Here is a 26615-nt window from a genome sequence, read left to right as displayed (position 1 = left end):
AGTAATTACTGAATCTGCATCCAGCTGTCGTTCAAACTGATCCACATGCTGAGAACTTACGGAATAAAATAATGTTCACATTTTTAACCTGTATTATTTGCCAATTACTTGAAAGCAGTTACTAAAACTTATGACGTTAATAATTTCTCCCTCTGTCTCTCTTTAAATTAAATATCTTGGAAAGCAATCTGCTCCTGGTTGAAATCACTACTTAACCTTTCGAGATCCAAGGAGAATTATCCAACCTTCTCCAAACTCTCCACATAGAGATGACCTCATGGTTCCGGAACTCGATCCCTCTATTAAGAAAAGCTAAAACACTGTATGCCTTCTAAACAACCCCGTCAACCTGGGTGGCGACTTTCAAGGATCTGTGTATTTGGACACTGAGATCTCTCTGCTCATCTACACTACCAAGAATCATACCATTAGCCCAGTACTTTGCATTCCAGTTACTCCGACCAAAGTGAATCACCTCACACTTGTCTGCATTAATCTCCATTTGCCAGCTCTCAGCCCAGCTCTGCAGCTTATCCAAGTCTCTCTGTAATGTAGAGCATCCTTCGTCACTATCCACAACTCTACCGACCTTAGTGTTGTCTGCAAATTTACTAACCCACCCTCTACGCCCTCATCCAGGTCGTTTATGAAAATGACGAACAGCAGTGGACACAACACTGACCCTTGCGGTATACTACTGGCAACTGGACTCCAGGATGAGCATTTCCCATCAACCACCACTCTGTCTGCTTTCAGCAAGCTAATTACTGATCCAAACTGCTTTATCTCCCACCATCCCATCCTTCCGCATTTTGTACAATAGCCTATTGTGGGGAACCTTACCGAACGCCTTGCTGAAATCCATATACACCACATCAACCGGTTTACTCTCATCTACCTGTTTGATCACCTTCTCAAAGAACTCAATAAAGATTTGTGAGACACGATCTACCCTTCACAAAACCATGTTGTCTATCCCTAATCAATTTACTCTATCCTAGATGATTATAAATCCTATCTCTTATAACCTTTTCCAACACTTTACTAACAACTGAATAAGGCTCACTGGTCGAGAATTACCAGGGTTGTCTCTACTCCCCTTCTTGAACAGGGGAACCACATTTGCTATCCTCCAGTCTTCTGGCAATATTCCTGTAGACAATGACGATTTAAAGATCAATGCCACAGGCTCGGCAATCTCCTCCCTGGCTTCCCAGAGGATCCTAGGATAAGGCCACTGGGCCGGATGGGTTTTATCTATTTGCACACTCTGCAGGACTTCTAATACCTCTTCCATATGAACCTCAATCCCACCTAGTCTAGTAGCCTGTATCTCAGTAATCTCGACAACATTGTCGTTTTCTAAAGTGAATCCAGTTGAAAAATATTAATTAAGTGCTTCCCCTATCTCTCTGACTCCACATACAACTTCCCACTACTATCCTTGATTGGCCCAATCTTATTCGTCATTCTTTTATTCCTTAAATACCTATAAAAAGCCTTGGGGTTTACTTGTCCGCCAACAACTTGTCATGTCTCCTCCTGGCACTTCTGAGCTCTTTCTGTAGGACTCCCCTGGCTATCTTGTAACCCTCAGGCGCCCGAATTAAGCCTTCATATCTCATCCTAACATAAGCCGCCTTCTTCCTTTTGAAGAGAGATTCCATTTCCTTTGTAAACCACAGCTCCCGCACTCAACAGCTTCCTCCCTGCCTGACAGGTTATCTTATACTTATCTAGGACAAACAGGAGCTTTTCCTTGATCTTTGAGGGTTCCTATTCTCTGTCTGGTTACTCGTTTATCCTTAGTGTATTTCTGGAATCTCTAGATTCTCCGGGAACCTATTTCCCAAAGCTCTCTCACGTCCCGTTTTGCTCTCCTGGTTTCCCTCGAGTATACTCCTACTGCCCCTATACTCCTCCAGGGATTCACACAAACACAGATGTCTGCACCTGCCATATCCCTCCTTCATTTCATTGACCAGACACTCAATTTTTCTCGACGGGCAGCATTTCCCACGCTACCTGCTAAGGCTTTAACAGAATCATACAGTCTGTGTACTCTCGTTGTCGCAGGCCGATGGACGCAATGGCTGATGAGGACAGAGAAGCAATAATTCTCAGTAAAGAGGTCGTGTTGGGAAAGATAACAGCCTAAAGATAGATGGGTTGCCTGGCCGTGATGGAATGCATCTCAGGGGACGTTAACAGATGGTAAAGGGTAAATAGCAAATGCACTCGTGATAATTCACTAAAATTTGCTGGACTCTGGGACAGTTCTGACAGATTGGCAACTTGCAAATGTGATGCGAATATTTTAAAATGGACCTGTTAGCATAACTTCTTTGGTGGGGAAAATGCCCGATCTCTTAAGGAAGAAATAGTGAGCTATGTGGATAGAAACTGTCTCATCGAGCAGACACAGCATCGATTCATGAAAGGTAAACTTCACTAAGATGAGTGGTAGAGCAATGTGCGCCAAAGCCACTGTAAGTCTGCACAGGGATACAGGTAGGTTACGTGAGTGGGTAAGAATCTGGCAGATGGAGTTCAATGTTGGGAAAGGTGAGGTCATACATTTTGGTCGGACCAACAGCAAACTGATGATGAAATGGTGAAAACTTGCAGCATGCTGCTGTACAGAGGGAGTTGGGTGTCCTTGTGCATGAATCACAGGAGGTTGATTTGCAGATACAGCAGATAATTAAGGCAGTGAAGGGAATATTGTCCTTCATTTGCTAGAGGGAGGGTTATGCTGCAGCTGTACAGGGGGCTGGGGAGGCCACACCTGGAATACTGTGTACAGGTTTGGTGCCCTTACTTCAGGAAGGATGTACTGACACTGGAGGAAGTGTAGAGGAGGCTCACTAGTTTTAGTCAGGATTTCAGAGGGTTGGCGTATGCGGAGAGATTGAGGAAACTGGAAGTATGCTCATTGGAATTTCGAAGTATGGGTGGTTGGATAGGAAATTATGAACGGAGTAGATAAGATATAAGCAAGGAGGTGATTTCCGCTGAGGGTGGGTCAAACTAGGAAGCAGAGCATCAAAATAAGGGGGTATCAGATTTAGAAATGAGTTCAGGATGGACTTCTTCACCTAAATCTGTGAATCTGTGGAATTTGCTGCTGAGTGCAGCAGTTTAGATTATCGACTTGACTATCTTTAGGTCAAAAGGTAGATTTGTGAACAGGAAAGGAATTAAGGATTATGGTGAGAGATCAGGAATGTGGACCTGAGGACATGAAAAGATTAGCCCTGATCTTACTGAATGGCAGAGAAGGCTTGAGGGGCCAGGTAGCCTGCTGCAGCTCCTCTTTCTTATGTTCTTATGTTCCCACTTTCCAGCCGTCCCTTTCCCTGGGAATAGCAAAGGAATATTGAAATTTCTCGCCTTGTGCTGTCAAAATTCACCTTTGTCCAATTTCGAACACCGTTTAGATCTGGTCTATTATTTTCTGTAACTATTTTAAAACTAATAGAATTATCAGAGAATCCGGACAGCGCGGAAGTTGGCCATTCAGCCCATCACAACCACACCGACCCTCATGGACTCCTACCTTACCACTGTAACGCTGCATTTCCCATGGCTAATCCACCTAGCGTGCACATCCCTGAACACTATGGGCAATTTCACATGGCCAATCCACCTAACCTGCACATCCCTGAACAATATGGGTAATTCAGCCTGGAATATCCACACAACCTGCATATCTTTAGATAGTGGGAGGAAACCAGAGCAAACAGACGAAGCCCACGCAGATAATAACAACAAGGTGATCATTCCTTTCTTATTTCCCAGTTCCACCAAAATAACTTCACTGGACGTACTCCCAGGAATATCCTCCGTCAGCACAACTGTAATGCTATCCCTAAACAAAAAGGCCACTCCGCCTCCTCTCATGTCCCCCTTTCTATCCTTCCTCTTGCATCGATACCCTGGAACATTAAGCTGCCAGTCCTACTCATCCCTGAGCAACGATTCTGTCATACTCTTGATATCATAGTCCCATGTTCAAAACCATACCCTGAGCCCATCTGCCTCCCTGTCAGGCCTCTTGCATTGAAGTAACTACAGTGTAACTTGTCAGTTCTACCTGGTTCAGTGCCTTGCCCTTGCCTGCCTTAACTGTTTGACTTCTGAACTGTACCAGCCTCAGACATATCTCTTTTCTCACTATCTCTTTGGGTTTACCCTCACTGGATTGATGCCTCCCGAGTAACACTAGCAAATCTCCCTGCCTGGATATTAGACACTTTCCAATTCAGGTACAATCCATCCTTCTTATGCAGGTCCACTCTACTCCAGAGGTTACAATGATCAAAAGATGTGAATCATTCTGCCCTACACCAGCTCCTTAGCTAATCATTCATCTTCTCCATCCTGCTATTCCTACTCTCACTAGCATGTAACACCAGGAGTAATGCAGATATTATGACCGAGGACCTACTTTTTTATATTCCAGGCTAATTTGCTATATTCTCTCATCAGGACTTCATCTTTTCCCCTTTCTATGTCATTGGTACCAATGTACAATGACCTCCCACTGGTCGTTCTTCCCTTTGAGAATATTTTGCTACGTGTCCGAAACATCCTTGACCCTGGCACCAGGGAGGTGCCATCCCATTCTGATGTCTCACTGTCAGCTGCAGAAACAGCAGTCTGTGCCCGACTACAGAGTCCCTTATCATCATTGAGTGTTTGGAATCTGATATACCTCTTATTAAAGTAGAGCCAGTCTCAGTAGCAGTAACTTGGCTGTCAGTGCAACATTCCCCTGAGAGTCTATGACCACCTACATTATCCAAAATAGTATACTTGTTTCAGATGGGCATAGCCACAGGAGACTCCTGGTCTACATATCTCCCTCTCCTACCTTTCCGAGAGGTAACCCATCTACCTGACTGTATCTGCAGTTTTCTGGCCTGAAACTGCCACCTATCACACACCTGTCTCTTGTAAATTCTTCATTACCATTAAGCACCGCTCCATCTGATCCATGTGATCCAAGAGGATTTGCATCACTTCCTGCAGACTATCATCAGGATCATTCAAACTCTCCCTACTCTCCTCCAGGAAGTCCACATCACTGTACGAATGGCCATCTCTGCACCTTAATCTGTAGACCCAGAAAAAGGCAAAGTCTTACAGCTTTACAAAAGACTACTCTCGAATACATTAGTCCCTGTATTTTATATTTAAAACATTCAACAAAAAGATCATAACAGAGGCACTTAAACTAATAAACACTCATCCAACTGAATGTCGCGGATTTTAAAAAGTAAAACAGAGTAAGATTTACCTTTTAAGAGACTGAAACCCACTGAGCTGATCCCCGGCTGAGAGTCACAGACATACAGCATGGAAACAGACCCTTCAGTCAAACTCGTCCATGCCGACCAGATATCCGAACCTAATCTCGTCCCATTTGCCAGCACTTGGTCGATATCCCTCTAAACCCTTGCTATTCATATACCCATCCAGATGCCGAATAAATGTTGCAATTGTACCAGCCTTCGCAACTCCCTTTGGCAGCTCATTCCATCAACGCACCACCATCGCGTGAAAAAGTTGCCCCTTAGGTCCCTTCATATCTTTCCCTTCTCACGCTAAATCAATGCCCTCTGGTTCTCGACTCCCCCATGCCAGTGAAAATAACTTGTCTATCTATCCGATCCATGCTCATGATTTTATAAACCTCTGAGATCACTCCTCAGCCTCTGACGCTCCAGGGAAAATAGCCCCAGCCTATACAGCCTCTCCCTATATCTCAAAACCTCCAACCCTGGCAACATCCTTATAAATCTTTTGTGAACCTTTCAAGTTACACAACATCCTTCTGATAGGTGGAGAACAGAATTGCGCACAATATTGCAAGAGTGGCCAAACCAATGTTCTGAACAGCCGCAACATGACCTCCCAACTCTCTTACTCAATACCCTGACCAATCAAGGAAATCATACCAAACACCTTCACTATCCTATCTACCTCTACTTTCAAGGAGCTATGAACCTGCACAGCAAGGTCACTTTGTGCAGCAACACTCCCCAGGACGTGACCATGATGCGTATCAGTCCTACTAAGCTTTGCTTTTCCAAAATGCAGCACCTCGCACTTATCTGAATTTAACTCCATCTGCCACTCCTCAGCCCATTTCCCATCTGATCAAAATCCCATTGAAATCTGAGGTAACCTTCTTCACTGTCCAATTTTGGTGCCATCTACAAACTTACTAACTATACCTCCTGTGTTCAAATCCAATTCATTCATATAAATGATGAGAAGTAGTGGACCCAGCACTGATCCTTGTGGCACTCCACTAGTCACAGGCCTCCAGTCTGAAAAATAATCATCCATCACCACCACCCTCTGTCTTCTGCCTTTGAGCCAGTTCTATATCCAAATGGCTACTTCCGTGAGATCTAACCTTGCTAACCAGTCTCCCATGGGGAACCTTATCGAACGCCTTACTGAAGTCCATATAGATAACATCGACTGCTCTGCTCTCTTCAATCCTGTTTGTTACTTCTTAAAAACCAGATCAAGTACGTGACACATGATTTCCCATGCAGAACGTTATGCTGACTATCCCTAATCAGTCCGTGCTTTTCCAAATACACGCAACTCCTGTCGCTTAGGGCTCCCTCCAACACCTAGTCTACCACAGCGTCTGTAGTTTCCGGGCTTGTCCAAACCGCCTTCGTTAAATAGTAGCGCCATATTAACCAACCCGCAGTCTTCTGGCACCTCAGCTGGGACTATCAATAATACAAACATCTCAGCAAGAGGCCCAGAAATCACTTCCCTCGCTTCCTACAGAATTTTAGGGTACACCTGATCAAAGCCTGGGGATTGATCTACCTTTATGCGTTTCCAGATATCCAGTACTCTGTAGTATGGACATTTTTCAAGATGTCACCATTTATTTCCCCACATTCTATATTTCCCGTGTCCTTCTCGACAGTAAATACTGATGCAAAATATTGCATCTTGATAAAACAAACGAGGGCAGGACTTACACTAATTAAAAGTAAGGCTTTGAGTAGTGATATGGAACAAAGAGACCGAGGGGTTCAGGTCTTCTTCGTCTGTGCACCCTTACCTTCATTGCTCCAACCTCTGAGTACTGGAGTTGGGAATTTAGGTTGAGGCTGTACAGGATGTTGGGGAGGCCTCTTCTGGAATACTGTGTCCAGTTCTGGTTGTGCTGTTATAGGAAGGATATTATTAAATTGGTGCGGATTCGGAAGAGACTAACCGGGATGTTGCCATGAATGGAGGGATTGTGTCACAAGGAGAAGCTGGATAGGCTGGGATGCTTTTTCACTACAGCGTAGGAGGTTGAGGGATGACCTTAGAGGTTTATAAAACCATGAAGCGTGTAGATAAGGTGAAGGGTGGGGGAGAGGGGGGATTTAAGACCTGGGTGCATACAATTTGAAAATAGATGAGAAAGCTTTAAAAAATAAATTGGGGATTTGTTTTTACTTTTACATGTGTGAAGTGAACTCCCAGAAAAAGAGGCAGCTATGAATACAATTAGAATGTATAAAAGACATTTAGACAAGTACATAAATAGGAAACATTTGGATGAATGTGGACCAAGCGGAGGCAGGTGCGATTAGATTAGTTGGGAATTATGGTCGACACGGACTGGTTTAACCACAGGGTCTGTTACTGTGCTGTATAACATTATGACTAACTCTCGCTATCACTGAATTCCTCCATGCTCACAACTCCCCAGATCACTGTCACCTCATCCAGACTAAACTCTTCCTTATCTCTAGAAATCCTCTCTCGCCTCAGAACCATCACTATCTCTGGTATCACAAACATCTCTGAAACATCCTCCAATCTCCTCCCATCTTATCACCCTCACGATCTCTAATTTTCACAACCCCCACAAATCTGTCCTTCTCCACAGTAAACACTGATGCCACTCGTTTAGTGTCCCCCAACAACCCCATCTCCTGCGTCTCCACACATAGGCTGCCTTGTTGATCTTTGAGGTGGCCTATTCTCTCTTTAGTGACCCATTTGCTCAATGTATTTCTAATAACCCTTTCCCTATTTCTTACCCTATTCGCCAAAGCGGAATCCTGTCCCCCTTTTGCCTTACTGATTTTACTCTTACGTATACTCCTCTTGCCTTTATACTCGAAGGATGTTGTGATTTTTGGATTGGAATAAATGCAAAATATTACATCTTGGTAAAACAAACGAGGGCAGGACTTACACTGATTGGGCCTCGGATAGTGATACGGAACAAAGAGACCGAGGGGTTCAGGTCTTTGAAGTATGTGTCACATGCAGACAGGGTGGTTCAGAAGGGGTTTAGCACATTTGCCTTCAATGCTCAGATCTTTGAATATAGGAGTTGGGACGGTATGTTGAGGTTGTACAGGATGTTGGTGAGGCCAGTTCTGGTTGTGCTGTTATAGGAAGGATATTATTAAATCGGAGCAGGTTCAGACGAGATTTACCAGGATGGTGATGGGAACGGAGGGATTGAATTATAAGCAGAGTCTGGATAGGCTGGGTTCTTTTTCACTGGAGCACAGGATGCTGAGGGGTGACCTTATTAGAGGTTTGTAAAATCCGAAAGAGTTTCAGTAATGTAAACAGCAGGTGCCCTTTCCAGGAGGGGGCGCGATTCAAGATTGGGGACATACTTTTTAACGTAAGAAAAGGAAGGCTTTAAAAAGAAGTTCCGGATTTTATTTTTTGTTTTTGCACAGAGAGTGGTTCACATGTGGAATAAACTTTCAGAGGACGTGGCAGCTGTGAATACAATTACAATTTCAGGGTGGCACAGTGGCTCAACGGTTCGCACTGCTACCTCTCAGCGCCAGGGACACAGGCTCAATTCCTGTATTGGGTGACTGTCCATGTGGAGTTTGCATATTCCTCCCCATGTCACCGTGGGTTCCTCCAGGTGCTCCCGTTTCAATCCACAGATGTACAGGGTAGGTGAACTGGCTGCGCCCAATTGCCCATAGTGTTCAGGAATGATTGAGTTGAGTGAATTAGTCAGGGGTAAATGTAGAGCAAAAGGGTAGGGGGATGGGATTCTAATAGGAAAAAAAAACATTTGGACAAATATCTATAGGGAATGCTAGGATGGACTTGGATCAAGTGGAGGCAGATGCGATTAGTTCAGTTCGAATTTATGGTCGACACGGACCGGTTGGACCACAGGGTCTGTGTCGATGCTGTATAACTTTATGACTCGTTACCTCTAAATTCCTCTATGCTTGGATCTCTCCCTATCAGTGCCACCTCACCCAGCCTTACAAATCCTCCTCATCTCTATAATCCCTCTCCAGCCTCAAAATCCAAAAATCTCTATCACAAATATCTCTATCTCTGTAAAATCCTCCATCCTCACAATCCTTTCCAACTTGCATCTCCTCCAGCTTCATTATCCTCCCCATGTCTAATCCCCTCCAGTCTCTGAAAGTTCTGCTATATGTGCCTTTCTTTATTTCCAGCTTTCAGGATGTCTAATGTTTATTTCTCACATGATGATGGCCCTTTCCAATTCCTGCGCTGAGCTTCTGAATTTCCACTTAAACCTCTGCGTCTCACTTTCCTCCCAAAAACATCGACCAATCACGTGTCATCTATTCTCGTATCACCTTTTCTGACCTGATGTCCAATGGAGCCTGTCACATTCCTATAATAAACATCTCAGCGGTCTACAGAACAGAAAAAGGCTCTGGTGGCACATCGGGTCGATGAGAAAAAAAAACTACCACCGAACTATCCTCATCTATTTTCCAGTACTTGTGGGAAAGTGTCATATATCATGGCATCACAAGTGCACACTAAATACATCTCAAATGTTTTCGGGATTTGTGTATCCCACCCTCACAGACAGTGAGGTTTAGTACAACTGTTGCTCGATGACGACATCACCCACAGGAACACAGAGCAGCTGGGTCTGTGCAAACCAGAGATCGCTCACACATTGGGAAGGATGGCAGGGTCCCTGAGAGGGTGCACAGGAAAATTCCCAGGATGGTTCAAGGAATGGGGGATTTTAGTTGCAGGGACATGGGTATTGTTAATACATATCAAGAATATCCATCTGCAAAGATGGACTCTCCTTCCAACCTCTCCCCTTGCCTGGGCTGTGGTAACCTTCAGGTTAAACCACCACCAGACATCTCTCTCTAATAAGAGAGCAGCCCTATGGTCTGGTAGGACAATGCTGCCTTTACCTTTTACACAGTGATGCCACTGTGCGTCGGGGGTGGGGAGAGGGAATGCTGAAGGTGGTGGATGGGACACCACTGAGGTACAGTGCTTTGTCCTGGAAGATGTTCACTTTCTTTAATATTGTTGGGGGGTGCACTGATGCAGGCAAGTGGAGAATGTTCCAACACAACCCTGATGTGTACCTTATAGAGAGCAAACAGACATTGGGGAATCTGGGGTTTGGGAAAACAGATTGTTCTCCTTGTAGCAAAGGAAATTGAGGGGAGCTGAGAGATAAGTGTCTACAAAACATATACATTTGGATGTTAAACCGTACACTCATCAACTCATCATAAAATGATTACTGGACACATATCGAAGATTTCGGGGAGATCTATTGACAGGATGGTTTGATTCAAAGGAGAATTTTTATGCTGAAAATGGAATTGAGCTGGAACAATATACTCACACACAGTGCAAGTATCCAGGTCCTGATGAATGGAGTAATTCAATCAGAGTTTGGCGTTACCATTACTGAGATTCCCATCTGAATATCCACCTGAAGTATCCTGATATACAAGTTTATAAAATCCGTCACTGTCAGGTCAGGTTAGAAACTCACACCATCGCCTCCTCCTGGTCCAGGATGACTGTGCAAATAACCCCTTGTGGAGACCAGCAGTCAGTTCAAGGGAAAATCTATGTGGGTTTCTGTGAGTTTCCAACTTGGGACTTCATGTGACTGAACAGGGCAGATCTTTGGCACAGGGGACAGAGTCCCTCCAGCTTCATTATCCTCATGTTCCAAGAGTCAGTGAGATGCGGAGAGCAGGATTCGCTTCCTTTTCTTTCCTTCCATGCTGCTGCTGTGCCTCATCAATAAGACATGGGGAGTGAAAGTCTCATGCAGCTTGATGGGCAAGTTGTCTCCATTCTGACCAATGGGCAGCAAGATCCTCGAGTCACTCCAAAGAGTCTTTCTGAAAAGACAGCAACTCAGCATACTTCCCACTGTCCGGTGTTCCTTGGAAAGGTTTAGAAAAATGAGGGGGGAATCTCCTAGAAAATGCAGAACAGTAAACTTCCAAAAGGATTATTAACTGTTTACAGAGAGGGATTCGTTGGAGAGGTGGACAACAAGTTGACAAATGGAACATAACTTGGGATAATGTGAAGTTGTTCATTTTGGAGGGGATAAAAAAAGAACAGAGGACTATTTAAATGGTGGAGACTGTAGAAAGCTGCACCACAAAGGGACCAGGGGTAATTGTGCAGGAAACACAGAAAGCTAGCACATAGTTACAACAGGTCATCAGGAAGGGAGATGAAACGTTGTTCCTTGTTTGAAGGGATTTGCAGTATAAGAGTTTGGAGTATATACCTGAGAGCCACTTTATAAAGTGTGAGTGAGACCACATATGGGGTAATGAGAGAAGTTTTGGTCCCTTTATTTAAGGAAATATATCACTTCATCGGAGGCATTCAGAGAAGATTGAATGGGATGATCCCTGGTTTGCAGGGACTCTCTTTTAAGAAAAGGCTGAAGAAGTTAGGACTCGACTCATTGGATTTGGCGGAGAATGAGAGGGGATCTTATTGAAACATAGCGGCTTATTAAGGAGTATGACAGGGTAAATACTGAGAGGATGTGTCCCATCATGAGGGAACCTAGAACCAGATTCTGGGTCAGTTGCAGAATCAAGGGTTCTGTTTTAGATTCGTCAACTTTAATGCAACAAGACATGGGTAAGGAGTTTCAGTAGCAATGGAGCTGGGGTGAGGTGGAGAAAAGCAACATTTTAGAGATTGGAATTCCTGGTGTTTGTGATTGTGTAGATGTCTGTTCAGAAGATCACCTTGGGGTCAGAATATGAGAGCAATATTGTGAAGAGTGTAGTTCTGCCTCAGGCATTTACCAGTGAGAGGGAGGGGCTCAGCAGTAAGGGAAAGGAATTTGTAATAGCAACTGAAATAGGTTTAATCATTGCAGTGTTTCATTGGAGGAAATTACAGCCAATCGAGTTGTGGGAGTGTGGTAAGCAGTTTGATGAACGAGTAACAGTGGAGCAATGGAGAGGGATGATGGGGAGAGAGAGCTGGGCATTGTCAGTGTCCATGTGAAACCAATACGATGTCACATCCTGGCAGTATATAGGGGAGATACAGGAGGGAACAAAGATAGATCCTGGATGGACACCACATATGAGGAATTCAGAAAGGAAAGGGAAAGTGGAGATGGGGCAGGATTTTCCAACAACCTTGAGGTCAAATATTAGTTCTTAGCAGAATTAGAGAGAAGGGCATAACCAGAAAATTCAGACAGAGCAAGGAACAATATTTGTGAATTGGTGAGGGGGAGTGATGAGGAGGAGCCAGACTTCAAAACTGGTATTTCTACATCAGTGACATCATCCAACTCCACCCTAGTCTCGGCTCATTTCCTGAAATATTCATCCATCCTTGTGTTATCTCCAGACTTCGTTATCCAAACACACTCCTGGCCAGCCTCCCACATTCAACTGACATATAATCTCAAGAATATCTAAAACCCTACTGCCCAAGTGCTCACTTGGACCAAAACTTGTTGATTCATCAAAAGGCTCCGATTTACAAGCAACGATTTAAAATTCTCTCCCTTGATGTAAATCCTGGCTGTGAACATCCCTGTCTCCCTGCACCACACAACCTGTGAGACCTCGACAACTCATTTGCTTTCAGACTCCCAAAGATGCATTTATTCATTGCTTCACCGGTCTGGCTGTTTCGACATGGTCAAGGCAACACTGTCTGGAATTCGCACCCTGACCTTAGACCTGCTTTCACCTTTAAGGTATTCCTGAAAACCTGCTCATTGGGAAATACTTTTGATCACCTATTCTAATATCCCCATCTGTGGCCTGATGTCAGAAATTCTCAATTTCTGTGAAATTATAAAAATGATAAAAATACAAACTGTTGTTGATTTGCGCACACATTGTCAGCTCTTCACTGTCGCTAAGTGAATAATCTGTAACATTGTGGGAGCACCTTCACCACACGAACTGCATCTGTACAAGGAAGTCAAACATCACCCTCTCCACAGGCAATGGGGCTTTAGCATTAATCACTGGCGTCTGTGGAGAGAGAAACACATAGTTTATATTTCAGGGAGTGCTAAATGCATTACAGGGAATGAAAATGTTACAGAATTTGATGGTCAGAAATGGAAGGAAAATGCACTCTTGTTGAAAAAAAGAATTATTCACTGGCAAAGATACTGTGGAAAATTTAGTCCATTTAGAGAGCAGCACATTGCCAGGGGTTGGGCAGCAGAGGAAAATTAACTTACAAAAGCTCTGTGAACGAACTGTAAAACACTAAACAAGCCAAACACCCTGTGTCCAAATACTGTAACTCCCCTTCCTGCTCCACCAAGGACATGCAGGTCCTGGGCCACCTCCACCGCCAAATGCCAGGCATCTGATGCCTGGACGAAGAACGCCTCATCTTCTGTGTTCAGATCCTCCAACTGCATGGGGTAAATGTGGATTTCACCAGTTTCCTCATTTCCACTCCCCCCACCTTATCCCAGATCCAGCCTTCCAACTCAGCACTGGCCTACATGTCCATCTTCCTTCCCATCGATCGGCTGCTGCCTGACCTGCTTTGCTTTTCCAGCATCACACTCTGACATTGAAAGCATCCTGACTCTGACATTGTGTAAATCCTGCCCTATCACTCCCTGCCAGGGAAGGCTGCGCATGCGTCCCCCTGCAGCTTGCCCCTCACAAAGTCGACGGCCACACACGTGTCCTGTGGATCACTGCCCCCAATAAAGATGGTGGTAATCACTCACACCTTTCACCATTTTCTTGTTTGCCACAAACACGGGCCTGGGATTTTCAAATTTGTGTTTTCCGATGTGCACTAAGTTCTGTAAAATGTCTCAGCCCATTCCATTAAAATTTCCTTCCCTTCCTGGTCAATAGGGCTTTCCTTAACCGTGCCCTGCACCATCACACATTTCCAATGGCTTGGTCCCAACAACACTGTGCTGCCAGTGAAGCTTATCACGTGGTTGAGTATAGCCACGCCCCTCATTCACTCAGATTGGTTGGAGGATCAACTGGCACTGCCTGGTCCTCCAGATCCATCCCCATCATCTTACTGGTCCTGCGCTGAGATCAATCATCAGAGGCCCATTGTGGGCTGGAGCATGCTCAGTGCGACCTGCTTTTGCTGCTGTTCATCAGGTATGAGAGAGAGGGTTCATTCCTGTTTCTCCTAATGTCAGACATTAACAACAACTTCCTGCATTGTATGGAGCCTTTCACACTGATAATTCTCCTAAAGTGTTTCACGAATGCTGGAAACGTTGATTAAAGAGAACAACTTTAAGATACATCATTGAGGAGTTCAGAGGGGGTTAGGAAGGATATTTTTTAGATTAGATTACTTAGACAAACCGTCTAAAGAGCAACCCACACAGACCCATTCCCCTACATCTAACACTATGGCAATTTAGCATGGCCAATTCACCCAACCCGCACATTTTTGGACTGTGGGAGAGAACCCACACAAATACGGGGAGAATATGCAAACTCCACACAGACAGTTGCCTGAGGCGGGAGTAGAACCTGGGTCTCTGGCACTGTGAGGCAGCAGTGCTAACCACTGTGCCACCATGCCGCCCATCTGCAGCTCGGATCATAGAGTAATGTCTGTGGGGAACAGCTTACAACGGAGACAGTTACTGACTTACCATAGTTTAGCAATCCCATGTCCTAGTCCCCGATCCCACACACCAGGCCTTGTTCTCACAGCCTGTCATTACACACTACCTAAGGTTAGCCACTAACAGTCTCCATTAACAGCTAGTCGCCCTCCCCCAGCCAGATCGTTATCGACTCCTTTATCCAACCCTTCTTCTCGCTCTATCCCCACCTATGCTTTACTCCTTACATCCTCCCCTAAACCCTACCTTCTGCATATAAACCAACATTTTTTCTCTCAGTATCAGTTCGGAGGAAGGGACACCGGATCTGAAACTTTAACTCTGATTTCTCTTCACAGATACTGCCAGACCTGCTGAGCTTTTCCAGAACCTCCTGTTTGTTGTTTCTGATTTACATCTTCCGCAGTTCTTTTGGCTTTAATTTACCGGGAGTTTGTAATTCAGGCCCAACAGCCTCTGTCCCAGTCTCTGCTGTCTCTCCCAACCCCAAACAGTGACACTGCACCCGCACAGCTCATGGACATGTGTCATCTTGCTGGCCACACCCCTAATTCACTCCCATTGGCTGTAGGACCACACAGACTCTCCTCCCATTGGTCTTGAACTGCCGTCAATCAGCCGGGCCCCATTGTGATGAGAGTGGAGGGCTCATCCCTCTCTCTGCCCTGGGATGAGCTTCATCATTCACAGTGAATGGGGCAGTATCACAGAGCACAGGGGCTGGGGGCTATTCAGCCCAATGGGGCTATACTCTCTCTCTCTGGAGATGCTGCAAATCTGTCCCAATTCCCCTCCTATTTGCCCACATCCACCCAAATCTTTCCTTAAAAATTAAAATTCCAAGTCTGTTTCAGAATACCTACTGAATCGGTGTCGTTCAGACTGTTCCAGATGCTCAGAACTTACTGAGTACAATAATATTAACATTTTCACTTTATATTGTTTGCCAATGACTTGAAAGTAGTTACTAAACGTTGCGACAGTGTTAACAATTCCTCTCTCTCCGCAAATTCAATATCTTGGAACCAAATCTGCACCAGGCCAAAAATCAATGCTTCACCTTCTCAGCTCCAAGGACAATTATCTGTGCTTCAGCTTGCTCTCCACAAAAGAGGAACACATCTTAGTTTATTAACGTCATAAACATGTACAGCACAGTAACAGAACTTCGGTCCAATTCATCCATACCAACTAGGAATCCTAAACTACTGGAGTCCCATTTGCCAGCTATTGGCCTGGATCCATCAAACCCTTACTGTTCACGTACCCAATCGGATGCCTTTTAAATGTTGTGATTTTATCAGCCTCCACTACTTCATCTGGCAGCTCATTCCATACACACACCACATTCAGCTTGAAAACATTGCCCTTAGATTCCTTTTAAATCTTAACCATGTGCTCTAGTTTTAGACCCACCTAACCTCAGGAAAAAGAACCCCGGCTGCCCACCTTATCCATGCCCCTCGTGATTTTATAAATCTCCATTAAGTCACCTGTCAGTCTTGGACTCTCCAGGGAAATTAACCCCAGCCTATTCGGCCTCTCCCTGTAGCCCAAATCCTCCAATCCTGGCAACGTTTTTGTAAATCTTGTCCAAACCTTTTCACGTTTCACAACATCCTTCCCAGAACAGGGAAATTCAAACTGAAAACAGAATTCCAGAAGTGGCTTAATCAACGTCCTGTCCAGCCACAATATGACATCCCAGCTTCTGTATTCAATGCATTGACCAATAACGGAGAGTGTTAATGGAGTCCCATTTGCCAGCGGTTCACCCTTATCCCTCTTCATGTACCCAATCAGAGGCTTTTTAAATGCTGTAATTGTACTAGCCTCCATCCCTTCCTCTGGCAGCTCATTCCATACTTGTAATGCCCTCAACATGAATAAGATGCCCCTCAGATCCCTTTTACATCTTTTCCATCTCACCTTAAGCCTGTACCCTCTAGTTCTGGACCCACCGAACTTGGGAAAAAGTCCCTGACTGCTCACCTTGTCCATGCCCTTCATGATTATATAAGATCACCTCTCAGCCTCCAACTCTCCAGGGAAAATAGTCCCCGTCTATTCAGCCTTTCCCAATAGCTCAAACCGTCCAACCCTGGCAAAACCTTGCAAATGTTTTCTGAACGCTTTCAAGTTTCTCAACATCATTCCAAGAACAGGAAGATTGGAACTGAAAACAGAATTCCAGAAGAGCTGTAATCAGCGCCCTGTACAGCCACAATATGATGTTACAACAGCTGCATTCAATGCATTGACCAATAACAGGGTGCGTACTAAATGCTGCATTCACTCTGCTGCCTACCTGTGACTATACTTTCAAGGAACTAGGAACTTGCACTCCAAAGTCCCTTTGTTCAGCAACGTTCCCCAGGACTTTACCATTAAGTGTATAAGTTCTGCTCTGATTTGCCTTTCCAAAATACAACAGCTCGCATTTATCTAAATTGAACTACGTCTGCCATTCCTTGCTCCAATGGCCCATCTGATCCAGATCCTATTGTATTCTGAACTAACCTTCTTCACTGTCCACTACACCTCCAATTTTGGTGTCTTCTGTAAACCTACTGACCATACCTCATATTCACATCCAAGTCATTTATTTAAGGGCCCAATATCCATTCTTGTAGCACATTGCTGCTCACAGGCCTCCAGTCCGCAAAGCAACCCTCCATCATCCTTTGTCTCCTTCCTTCAAGGCAGTTTTGTAATGGCTTGCTCTCCCTGCATTCCATGTTATCTAACCCTGCTAACCAGTCTGCTTTGTGGAACCGTGTTGAATGTCCATATAAACAACATTCACCACCTGGATTAATCAATTTTCTTTGTCACATCAAAACACTCAAGTTAGTGACAGACAATTGTGCATGTACAAAGCCACATTGACTCTCCCTAATCATTCCTTACCTTTCCAAATAGATGGATATCCTGTCCCTCAGAATCCCTTCCAACAACTTGCCTGCCACTGACTTCAGGCTCACTGTTCTCTTGTTCCATGGCCTCTCCTTACCACCTTTTTAAAAATAATGGCACCTCACCTGTCGCTATCAATGATACAAATACCTCAGGAGAGGCCCAACAATCACTTCCCTAGATTTCCATAAAGTTCCAGGGTACACCTGATCAGGTTCCAGGGCTTTATCCACCTTGATGTGATTTAAGACATCTAGTACCACCTCCTCTGTAACATGGACACTTTTCAAGTAATCACTGTTTCAAGTAATCACTCTCGAGCTTCCATATACTTCGCCAGTAAAAATGAAGTGAAATATTTGCATATTTTTCGCACCCCCTGTGGTTCCATAGACAGCCTTGTTAACCTTTCAGAGGTCGTATTCGCTGGTCCAGTTAATCTTTTGTCAGTGATATATTTGTTTAATCTCTTTGGATTCTATTCCAGGACATCCCAGAAAGGCCTACTTCAAGGACCGTAATTTTCCTCTGACTTGATCAACAATGCCCTCCAACACATACTCTCCACTTCCCGCACCTCCGCCTTTACCCCACCCTTCCAGCCACAATAAAGAATATAACCCTGCAGTCTTCACCTTCCACCCACTAATCTCCAGATACAGCACATTAACCTCTGTTATTTCTGATACAGAAAGTCAGACCCCACCACCAGAGACATATTTCCCTCCCCAACCCTATCTGCGTTCTGCAGAGACCATTCCCTCTGCACCTCCATGTTCGGTCCACGCCCTCCCACCAATCCATCCTCCACACCCTTGACCTTCCCTTGCCGCCATGGGAAATGTAAAACGTGTGGCCACACCTCCCTCTGACCTCTGTCCAAGTTCCCAAAAGGATCTTTCCACATCAGGCAGAGATTTGCCTGCACATCCCAAAATCTCATATACTGCATCTGTTCACTATGGGAAATATAATGTGGTTCATCCAACTAACCTACACATCTTTGGACTATGGGAGGAAACTGGAACACCCGAAGGAAACCCTCACAAACACTGGGGAGAATGTGCCAACTTGAACAGTCGCCTGAGGCTGGAATCAAACTCTGGTCCCTGGTGCTGAGGAAGCAGCGCTAACCACTGAGCCACAATACTGTGGGTACTTTGGTGCTGATGCGCTGCCCCACTGATACCTCAGTCACTCACCCTGCCTCATTTCTGAAGTGGCAGTGATGACGGAGTGACATTATCGCTAGACAGTTAATCCAGAGACCCAGATAAGGTTCTGGGGACCCGGGTTTGAATCCCATCACGGCAGATTTTGGAACGTGAATTCAATAAATATCTGGAAAAATATAATCTAGTGACGACAAGGAATCCATTGTCAATTGTTGGAAAAACCAATGTGGTTCACTCATGACCTTTAGGGAAGGAAAATGCCATCCTTACCTGGTCTGGTCTGCATGGGACTCCAGACCTATAGCAACGTGGTTGACTTTTAACTGCCCTCTGGGTAAACGCAGCAATAAATGCTGGCCGAGCCAGTGACAGCCTTATCCTATGAATGAATAAAGAAAACAGGTCAGTTTTGTTCCTTCTCTAGTAGTACATCCTACAAACTGAATCTGAAATGTTCTCGTACGCACTGAACAAATACCTTTCCATTCACACCCTTAACACTGCAGCACTCCGAGGCCATGTTGGTAAAGTTAAAACCCCTTATCATTGTATCGATATTATTCTTACAGATAACTGAGGTCTCCTGGTAAAATTGTGTCTCAATTCCCCGCTGACTATTGGGAGAGAGTCTATAATACAATCCCATTAAGATGGTCATCCCTTTCTTATTTCTCAGTACCAACCAAATAACTTGCCTGGATGTACTCCCAGGAATATCCTCCCGAAGCCCAAGCATAATGTTATCCTAATCAAAAACACCTCTCTCCTTGCTCTGTTGCCCCCTTTCTATCCTTGCTATAGCATCTATACCCTGGAACATTAAGCTGCTAGTCCGATCCATCCCTGAGTGATGCCTCTGTAATTGCTGTAATATCCCAGTACTATGTTCAAAACCATACCCTGAGCCTACCTGCCTGACCTGTCAGGTCTCTTGCACTGAAATAAATGCAGTGCAACTGGTCCATCGCACCTCATTCTATGACTTGCTCTTGCCTGCCTTGACATTCTGACTGGTGAACACTATCAGCCTCAGACTCATCTCTTTTCTCACTATCTCTTTTGGATTACCCCGACTCCCTCACTGGTTTAATGCCTCCCGAGTGGCACTAGCAAATCTCCCTGCTCGTCAGGGCCCCATGCTTTCCCCTTCCTATGCCATTGGTACCAATGTACAATGTCCTCCCATTGGTTATTTTCCCTTTTGAGAATAATCTGCTCCCTCTGTGAGTCATCCTTGACACTGGCACCAGGGCAGCACCACCCCATTCTGATGTCTCACTGTCAGCTGCAAAAATGGCAGACTGTGCCCCTGTCTGGAGAGTCCCCTATCACCATCGATCGTGTGGAACTGGATATACCTCACATTATGTTAGAAGCCAGTCTCAGTACCAGTAACTTGGCTGTCAGTGCTACATTCCCCTGAAAGTCTATTACCACCTACATTTTCCAAAACAATACACTTGCCTGAGATGGGGATAGCCACAGGAGACTCCTGCAGTACCGACCTACCCCCCTAGCTTTCCTGGAGGTAACCCATCTCCCTGACTGTATCTGTAGTATCCTGCATTCTTGAGACTGCCACCTATCACAACTCCCGGCTCCTGTCAATTCCTCACTGCCTTTAATCACTCCTCCACCAATCCATGCGATCCAATAGGATTTGCAATCACTTGCTGCAGACATCATCATCAGGATCATTGAAACTATCCCTAACTTCCAACATCCGACAGGAACAGCACGCCATTCTACAACAGGCCATCTCTCCGCCTTAACAATCTACAGACCAAGACAACGGCACAGTCTTACTGCTCGAAAAATACTGCCCGAGAATAACTTAACATTTAATCAAGGGACCGTAAGACATTAAAAAAAGAAATCCTCACCTTACTCACGATTGTAGATTGAATAAAATAAAATCGACTAAGATTGATATTTGAAGAGACTGAAACTCACCGAGCTGATCCCCGGCTCTGAGTACTTCCAAGTGCGAGGTCTCTCTGAGGGCAGCTGTGAAATGTCACTGTTTCTCTTCTCTGCCCACTCCATTTCCAGAGAGGTTTTTAACTTCACAGCAAGTCAGGCCAGAGGGGTCACTGCTTGGTTTTACTTACTGGGGGTTGCCTTTGCTGCCCAGACCAGTATTTACTGGCCACCTTTACTTGTCTTGGAGAAAGTGGTGGTTAACCGCCTCCCTGAAATGCTGCAGTCCATGTACACCACAGTGATGTTTGGACAACAATCCCCCTCTGGCCCCACAACCCTCCCTGTCTCTGTAATCCCCCTCCGGCTTCAGAAATTACATGTCCGTGGCATAAGATTTTTATTTGGATTCATTTTTGTTTAATAAGCCCCCCCCCCGAAAAACAGTGAAATATTTGGCCCCAAACAAATTTCTGTTGATTGACCTTTCGGAGAGGCTGACACATGGACGTTGCAGTATTTTATCTCACATTGTACACCTAGAATGATGGAACTTTCTTTGAAACATTGCTAAAAGGGAGGCAATGGCTTAATGGTATTCCTGCCAGATGAGTGACATGTGCAATGTTCCGAGGATTAGGGATAGAATCCCAACATGGCTGATGGTGGCATCGGAATTGAATACAATCTAGAATGAAAAGGCGAATGATGACCATGAAACTATTGTCGATTGTTAAAAACCCATCTGGTTCACTAATGTCCTGTAGGGAAGGAAACGGTCATCCTCACCTGATCTGGCCAACATGTGACTCCAGACCCACAGCAATGTGGTTAACTCAACTGCCCTCAGGAAAAATACTTTAAAAACTGTTAACAAATATTCCGCAGGTATCACTTAAAAACTGGCTGTTCACATTGGGACCATGTGAATTTCTGAACGGCCTGAACGAAAACTGAGTTTCAGCTTCACCTTCTCCCTGTCTCACATCAGTCTGTTTACACCCAACTCCAGAACACTCTCATTGAGCCAAGCAGCCCTCACAGTTGCAGCCTTGTCATCTTCATTGTCTGCTCATACCTACATTGCCCTCAGCCTCCTGTACTGTTCCAATGCATCTCAATGGGAGCTCAGGAACAGCACCTCATCTTTCAATTCAGCTCTTTGTAACCCCAGAGTCAACATGGACGTCAGCAGTTTCTGAATGAACAGACAGTTGCCAGAAGCTGGAACATTCCACCTGAAAAGGTACTGGAATTTGAGTCCAAACGGATTTTTAATGGGAAGTTTGTAGGTAATTGAAAACATGAAGTTTACATGTTAGCATCATGAAGTGGGTGGTTGGGTCTAAATCTGAGAGTTCTTACAAAGAGACGAGGTGTAATTTGGATAAATCTGTGCTCCCTCTCAGGCCAATATCTCCTTCCTCAGCTGCAGGGCCCAGAACAGAGCACACACCCATAGGGTGATCCAACCACGAATTTGTACATCTTTCTGCTTAACAAAAATATTGGAGATATCTTCCCACAAACAGAACAGACAAACCTTTCTCCTTCCACAGTTAAATGCCAATGATATTCAGATCCCGATGACTCCATTGACTGTAAATGGACTCAGCCTCAATTATTCTGATTTAATATCCTATGAAATGAATTCACAAAACAAAACTCACAGTCAGTACAGGAAGAATATAAAGACATACTTTTTTCCTGGTGTGTGCTTGATGTGTAAATGCCTCTCTTCAAGTTGCACGCCTCCCCCAACCCATCATAGGAAGGGGACATGCACATGCGCCTCACTGTACCTTACCCCCAATAACAATGGCGGCCATATCCCAGAACCTTTCACCGCCTGAGGGCCGCAGCCATTTTCCCATCTGCTGCAAACGCAGGATTAAGAGCTTCTAATTCAGACTTACGAACCACACAGAGTGTAATTAAAACTTCCCAATCTAAAGTGACTCATTATCTCCCTGTCTCTGAGGCCACTCTCCCCTTTCCTGTTTGCGACTCCCACATTCACCAACGGCCGAGTCACGTGGCACTGCATCGGCTGGGTTACTGGTGACGTGTCATCCCACTGGCCACGCCCCTCATTCACTCCCATTGTTTGGATGACCAGCTGGTTCCACTTGGTCCACCAGTCCCACCACCTTTTCCTATTGGTCCGAAGCTGCCATCAATCAGCTGGACCTCATTGTGAGGTCAGTGGTGGTATCCTCCCCCTGTCTGAATCACACCCAGAAGGTGTATGGATGGTGTCAATCAGGAACAACAAGCAGGTGCTGGGAAAGCTCAGCAGGTCTGGCAGCATCTGGGAACAGAAATATGTCCAGTGGCCCTTCCTCAGATCCGATGGGAGCTGGGAAAATTAGAATCTTGACAGCATGGAAACAGGTATTCGGCCCAAAATGTCCACAGAGTCCCTCCAAAGGGTATCCCACCCAGACCCATTCCCCTACCGTACTACTGTATATTTCTTCTAACTAATGCACCTAACCTACACATCCCTGAATATTATGGGAAATTGAGCTTGGCCAATTCAACTAACCTGCAGATCTTTGTATTGCAGGAGATAGGGGTTAAAGTGTAAATAACAGGGAGGGACAGAACCCAAAGAGAGACTGGAACATTTGGAAAGAAAAAGGAGTGGATTACGATCTGGCTGGGGGGGGGGTGCATAGCTGTTAATGGGGGGGGACAGGAACCTGTGTCTGGCAGCATCTCAGTGGAGGTGGCCGAAATGACAACTGATGATCTACGTTCTGCTGCAAAAACAGACCCCGAGCTTCCAGCTGCCTGCCACTTTAAACACACGAGCCTGTTCCCTGGCCAACATCTCTATCTCATGCTTACTGCTGTGTCCCAGTGAAGCCAGAACATACCAAATGACCCCATATTTCGAGGACTGCAATTTCCCCTCCCATGTGGTCAATACCATCCAATATATCTCCTCCACTTCCTGCACCTCTGCCTTTGAACCCACATCTCCAACTGCAACAAGGAGAGAACCCCCCCCCCACCAAGTCCTTACCTTCCACCCAGATACAACACATCATCTTCTGTCATTTCCACCAGCTACAATCAGACTGAACCACCAGATTCTTAAGGGGTTTGACAGAATAAATACTGATGCGTCTGAGGGTAAATACGGTGGGGGGGGGGGGGGGGGGGGGGGAAGGGGGGGGGGGGGGGGGGCTCTGAAACCAGATTCTGAGCCAGTCACAGAATCAAGGGTTCTGCTTTGGGTTCGTCAAGTTTAAGGCAACACAGACACGGGTAAGGGGTTTCAGTAGCAATGGAGCCGGGATGAGGAGGAGATAAGCAACGGTTTAGAGATTGGAATTCCTGGTGTTTGGGATTGTGTAGATGTCTAATCAGAAGGTCAGCTTCGCGTCAGAGATAACAGGAGTATTGTGAAGAGTCTAGTTCTGCTGCATAGTTCCCAGTGAGAGGGAGAGGCTCAGCAGTTAGGGAAAGGAACTTGTTAGGCAACGGGTTTAACCATTACAATGTTTCATTGGAGGAAACTGCACCTAATCGAGTAGTGGGAGCGTGGTAAGCAGTTTGATAACTGAGTAACAGTGGAGTAATGGAGAAGAGGGATGATGCGGAGGGAGAGCTGGGCATTGTCATTGTACATGTGAAACCCAACATGGTACTTTTGCACAATGTCACCTCCTGGCAGTATGTAGGTGTGATCCACGAGGGACACCAAATGCAAGGAATTCAGAAAGGAAAGGGAAAGTGGAGATGAAGCAGCATTTTCCAACAACCGTGAGGTCAAATGTCAGTTTTTCACAGAATGGGAGAGAAGGACATAACCAGAAAAGATAGAACAAGAAACAATGTCTGTGAATCGGTGAGGGGGACTGATGAGGAGGAGGAGAAAAGAGAGTTGGAAAGGATATGGTTTCGTGAGATTAGGGTAAAGGGTAAAGATGAGCTCTGATAAGGCTTGACATGAGATGAGATTGGAGAAAGATGTAGGTTTGGACAAAAACCGGGAACACCACATGAAGCAGTTTGACTCAGTGGGCTAGTGGGAGGGAGGGAAGCTACAGATCGGATTATCTCAGTCTTAGTGACAAAGAAACTCCATGTGCTCCAAACTCTTGTTGTTGGAGGGGAGAGTGGAGGAGACAGGAGGATGGACAGTGTTTCATAAAGAAACAAAACCTGGGTAAGTGATATTTAAAGCGAGTGAACAAACCAAATGTATTTAACTTTTATCCAAAATATTAAAACAAACGACTGAAGTCCTGGTTCGAATCCCATCTTGCCAGATGGTGGAATCTGAATTCAAGAAAAAATAACTGGAATTAGGAATCTCCTGATCTCCATGGAACCATTGTCAATGGTGAAAAACATCCTGCCAACCTGACAGTGACCCAGCAAGCTACTCACTGAAATAATCACTGCAAAGTTTCAACAAAGGAATGAAACTGGATGGACCACTCTGCATCTAACAAGGCACCAGAAAATACAACCACAGAATCAGCCCTCTCGATGGTGCAACGTCCTCCAGACTAACATCTGGATTTTGGTGCCAAAATGTGCAGAGCTGTCTCACAGACCAATCAAGGAACTGCCTGACATAGTCATACTCATGAAATCAACCCTTACAGACAATGACCAGACACCACCATTACCATCCCAAGATATTGAGATTGTGGTGATGGAAAAGCACAACAGGTCAGGCAGCATCCGAGGAGAAGGAGAATCGATGTTTCGAGCCTAAGCCCTTCATCAGCCTGATCTGCTGTGCTTTTCCAGCACCAGACTCTTGACTCTGATCTCCAGCATCTGCAGTCTTCACTTTCTCCTGAAATCTCTGGATATGTCCTGTCCCAGCAGCAGGACAGACAGGCAGATGTGGTGGCACAGACAGGGAGGATTTGCCCTGGGAGTAAACAGCATTGGCTCCGGAGACCAGGAAGTCTCATGGCTCCTGCTGATTACCACGTCCCGTCCTCCCTTGGAGGATGAATCACTTCTCCTTCATGTTGAACAACATTTGGAGGAAACACTGAGGCAATAAAATGGTGTCAAACATACTCTGGGTACAGGATTTCAATGTCCACAAATCGAGACTAGCTCTGCAACAGAATTACTGACTGAGCTGGTCAGGTCCTAAAGGACATAGCTGCTCAACTGAGTCTGCAGCGGGTGGTGAGGGAACCAACAAGAGGGAAAAACATACTTGATCTCATTGTTATGAATTGACTAGCGGCAGATACATATGTCTATGACAGTATCAGTACAAGCGACCATCACACATTCCTTTTGGAGACAAAGTGTTGCCTTAAATTTGAGAAAAACCTCCCTTGTGTTGAGTGACACTATCACCGTTCTAAATGGGACAGACTTTGAAGAGATGTAGCATCTCAAACTGGGTATCTATGAGAAACTGTGGGACATCAACAGCAGCAGAACTGTACTCCAGCACAATCTGTAATCTCATGGGTTTGTAAATCCTGCTCTCTCCCACCACAATGGACAGTAAAGGAGGGCATGCCATGAGCAGCACGAGGCAGACTTAAAAATGAAGTGCCAACCTGGTGAAGCTATTAAACAGAACTACCTGCACATCAAACAGCATCAGTAGCAAGCAACAGAGCTAAGTGATCCAACATCCAATGGAACAGATCGGAGCACTGCAGTTCTGCCACACCCAGTTGTGACCGGTGATG

The 26615-nt window shown here is 45.2% G+C and overlaps 1 long non-coding RNA gene across 1 annotated transcript; it reads right to left on the bottom strand.

Annotated features, from left to right (window-relative positions):
* Positions 1 to 13179: 13179 nt before the first annotated feature.
* LOC148139441 (uncharacterized) lies at positions 13180 to 22565 on the bottom strand. The gene is made up of 3 exons (XR_015753682.1): positions 22469 to 22565; positions 19276 to 19384; positions 13180 to 13313 (listed from the first exon to the last, which is right to left on the bottom strand). It is a non-coding gene; the product is annotated as an uncharacterized LOC148139441 (long non-coding RNA).
* Between the last annotated feature and the right edge of the window lie 4050 nt (positions 22566 to 26615).

This window comes from Chiloscyllium plagiosum, unplaced genomic scaffold (assembly GCF_037043375.1).
Source record: "Chiloscyllium plagiosum isolate Xiang-an unplaced genomic scaffold, Cpla_swu_hap1 HiC_scaffold_38, whole genome shotgun sequence".
Lineage (NCBI taxonomy): Eukaryota > Metazoa > Chordata > Chondrichthyes > Orectolobiformes > Hemiscylliidae > Chiloscyllium > Chiloscyllium plagiosum.
The sequence above is the reverse complement of the archived record's forward strand: the minus strand, read 5'-3'. Positions and strand labels throughout refer to the sequence as shown.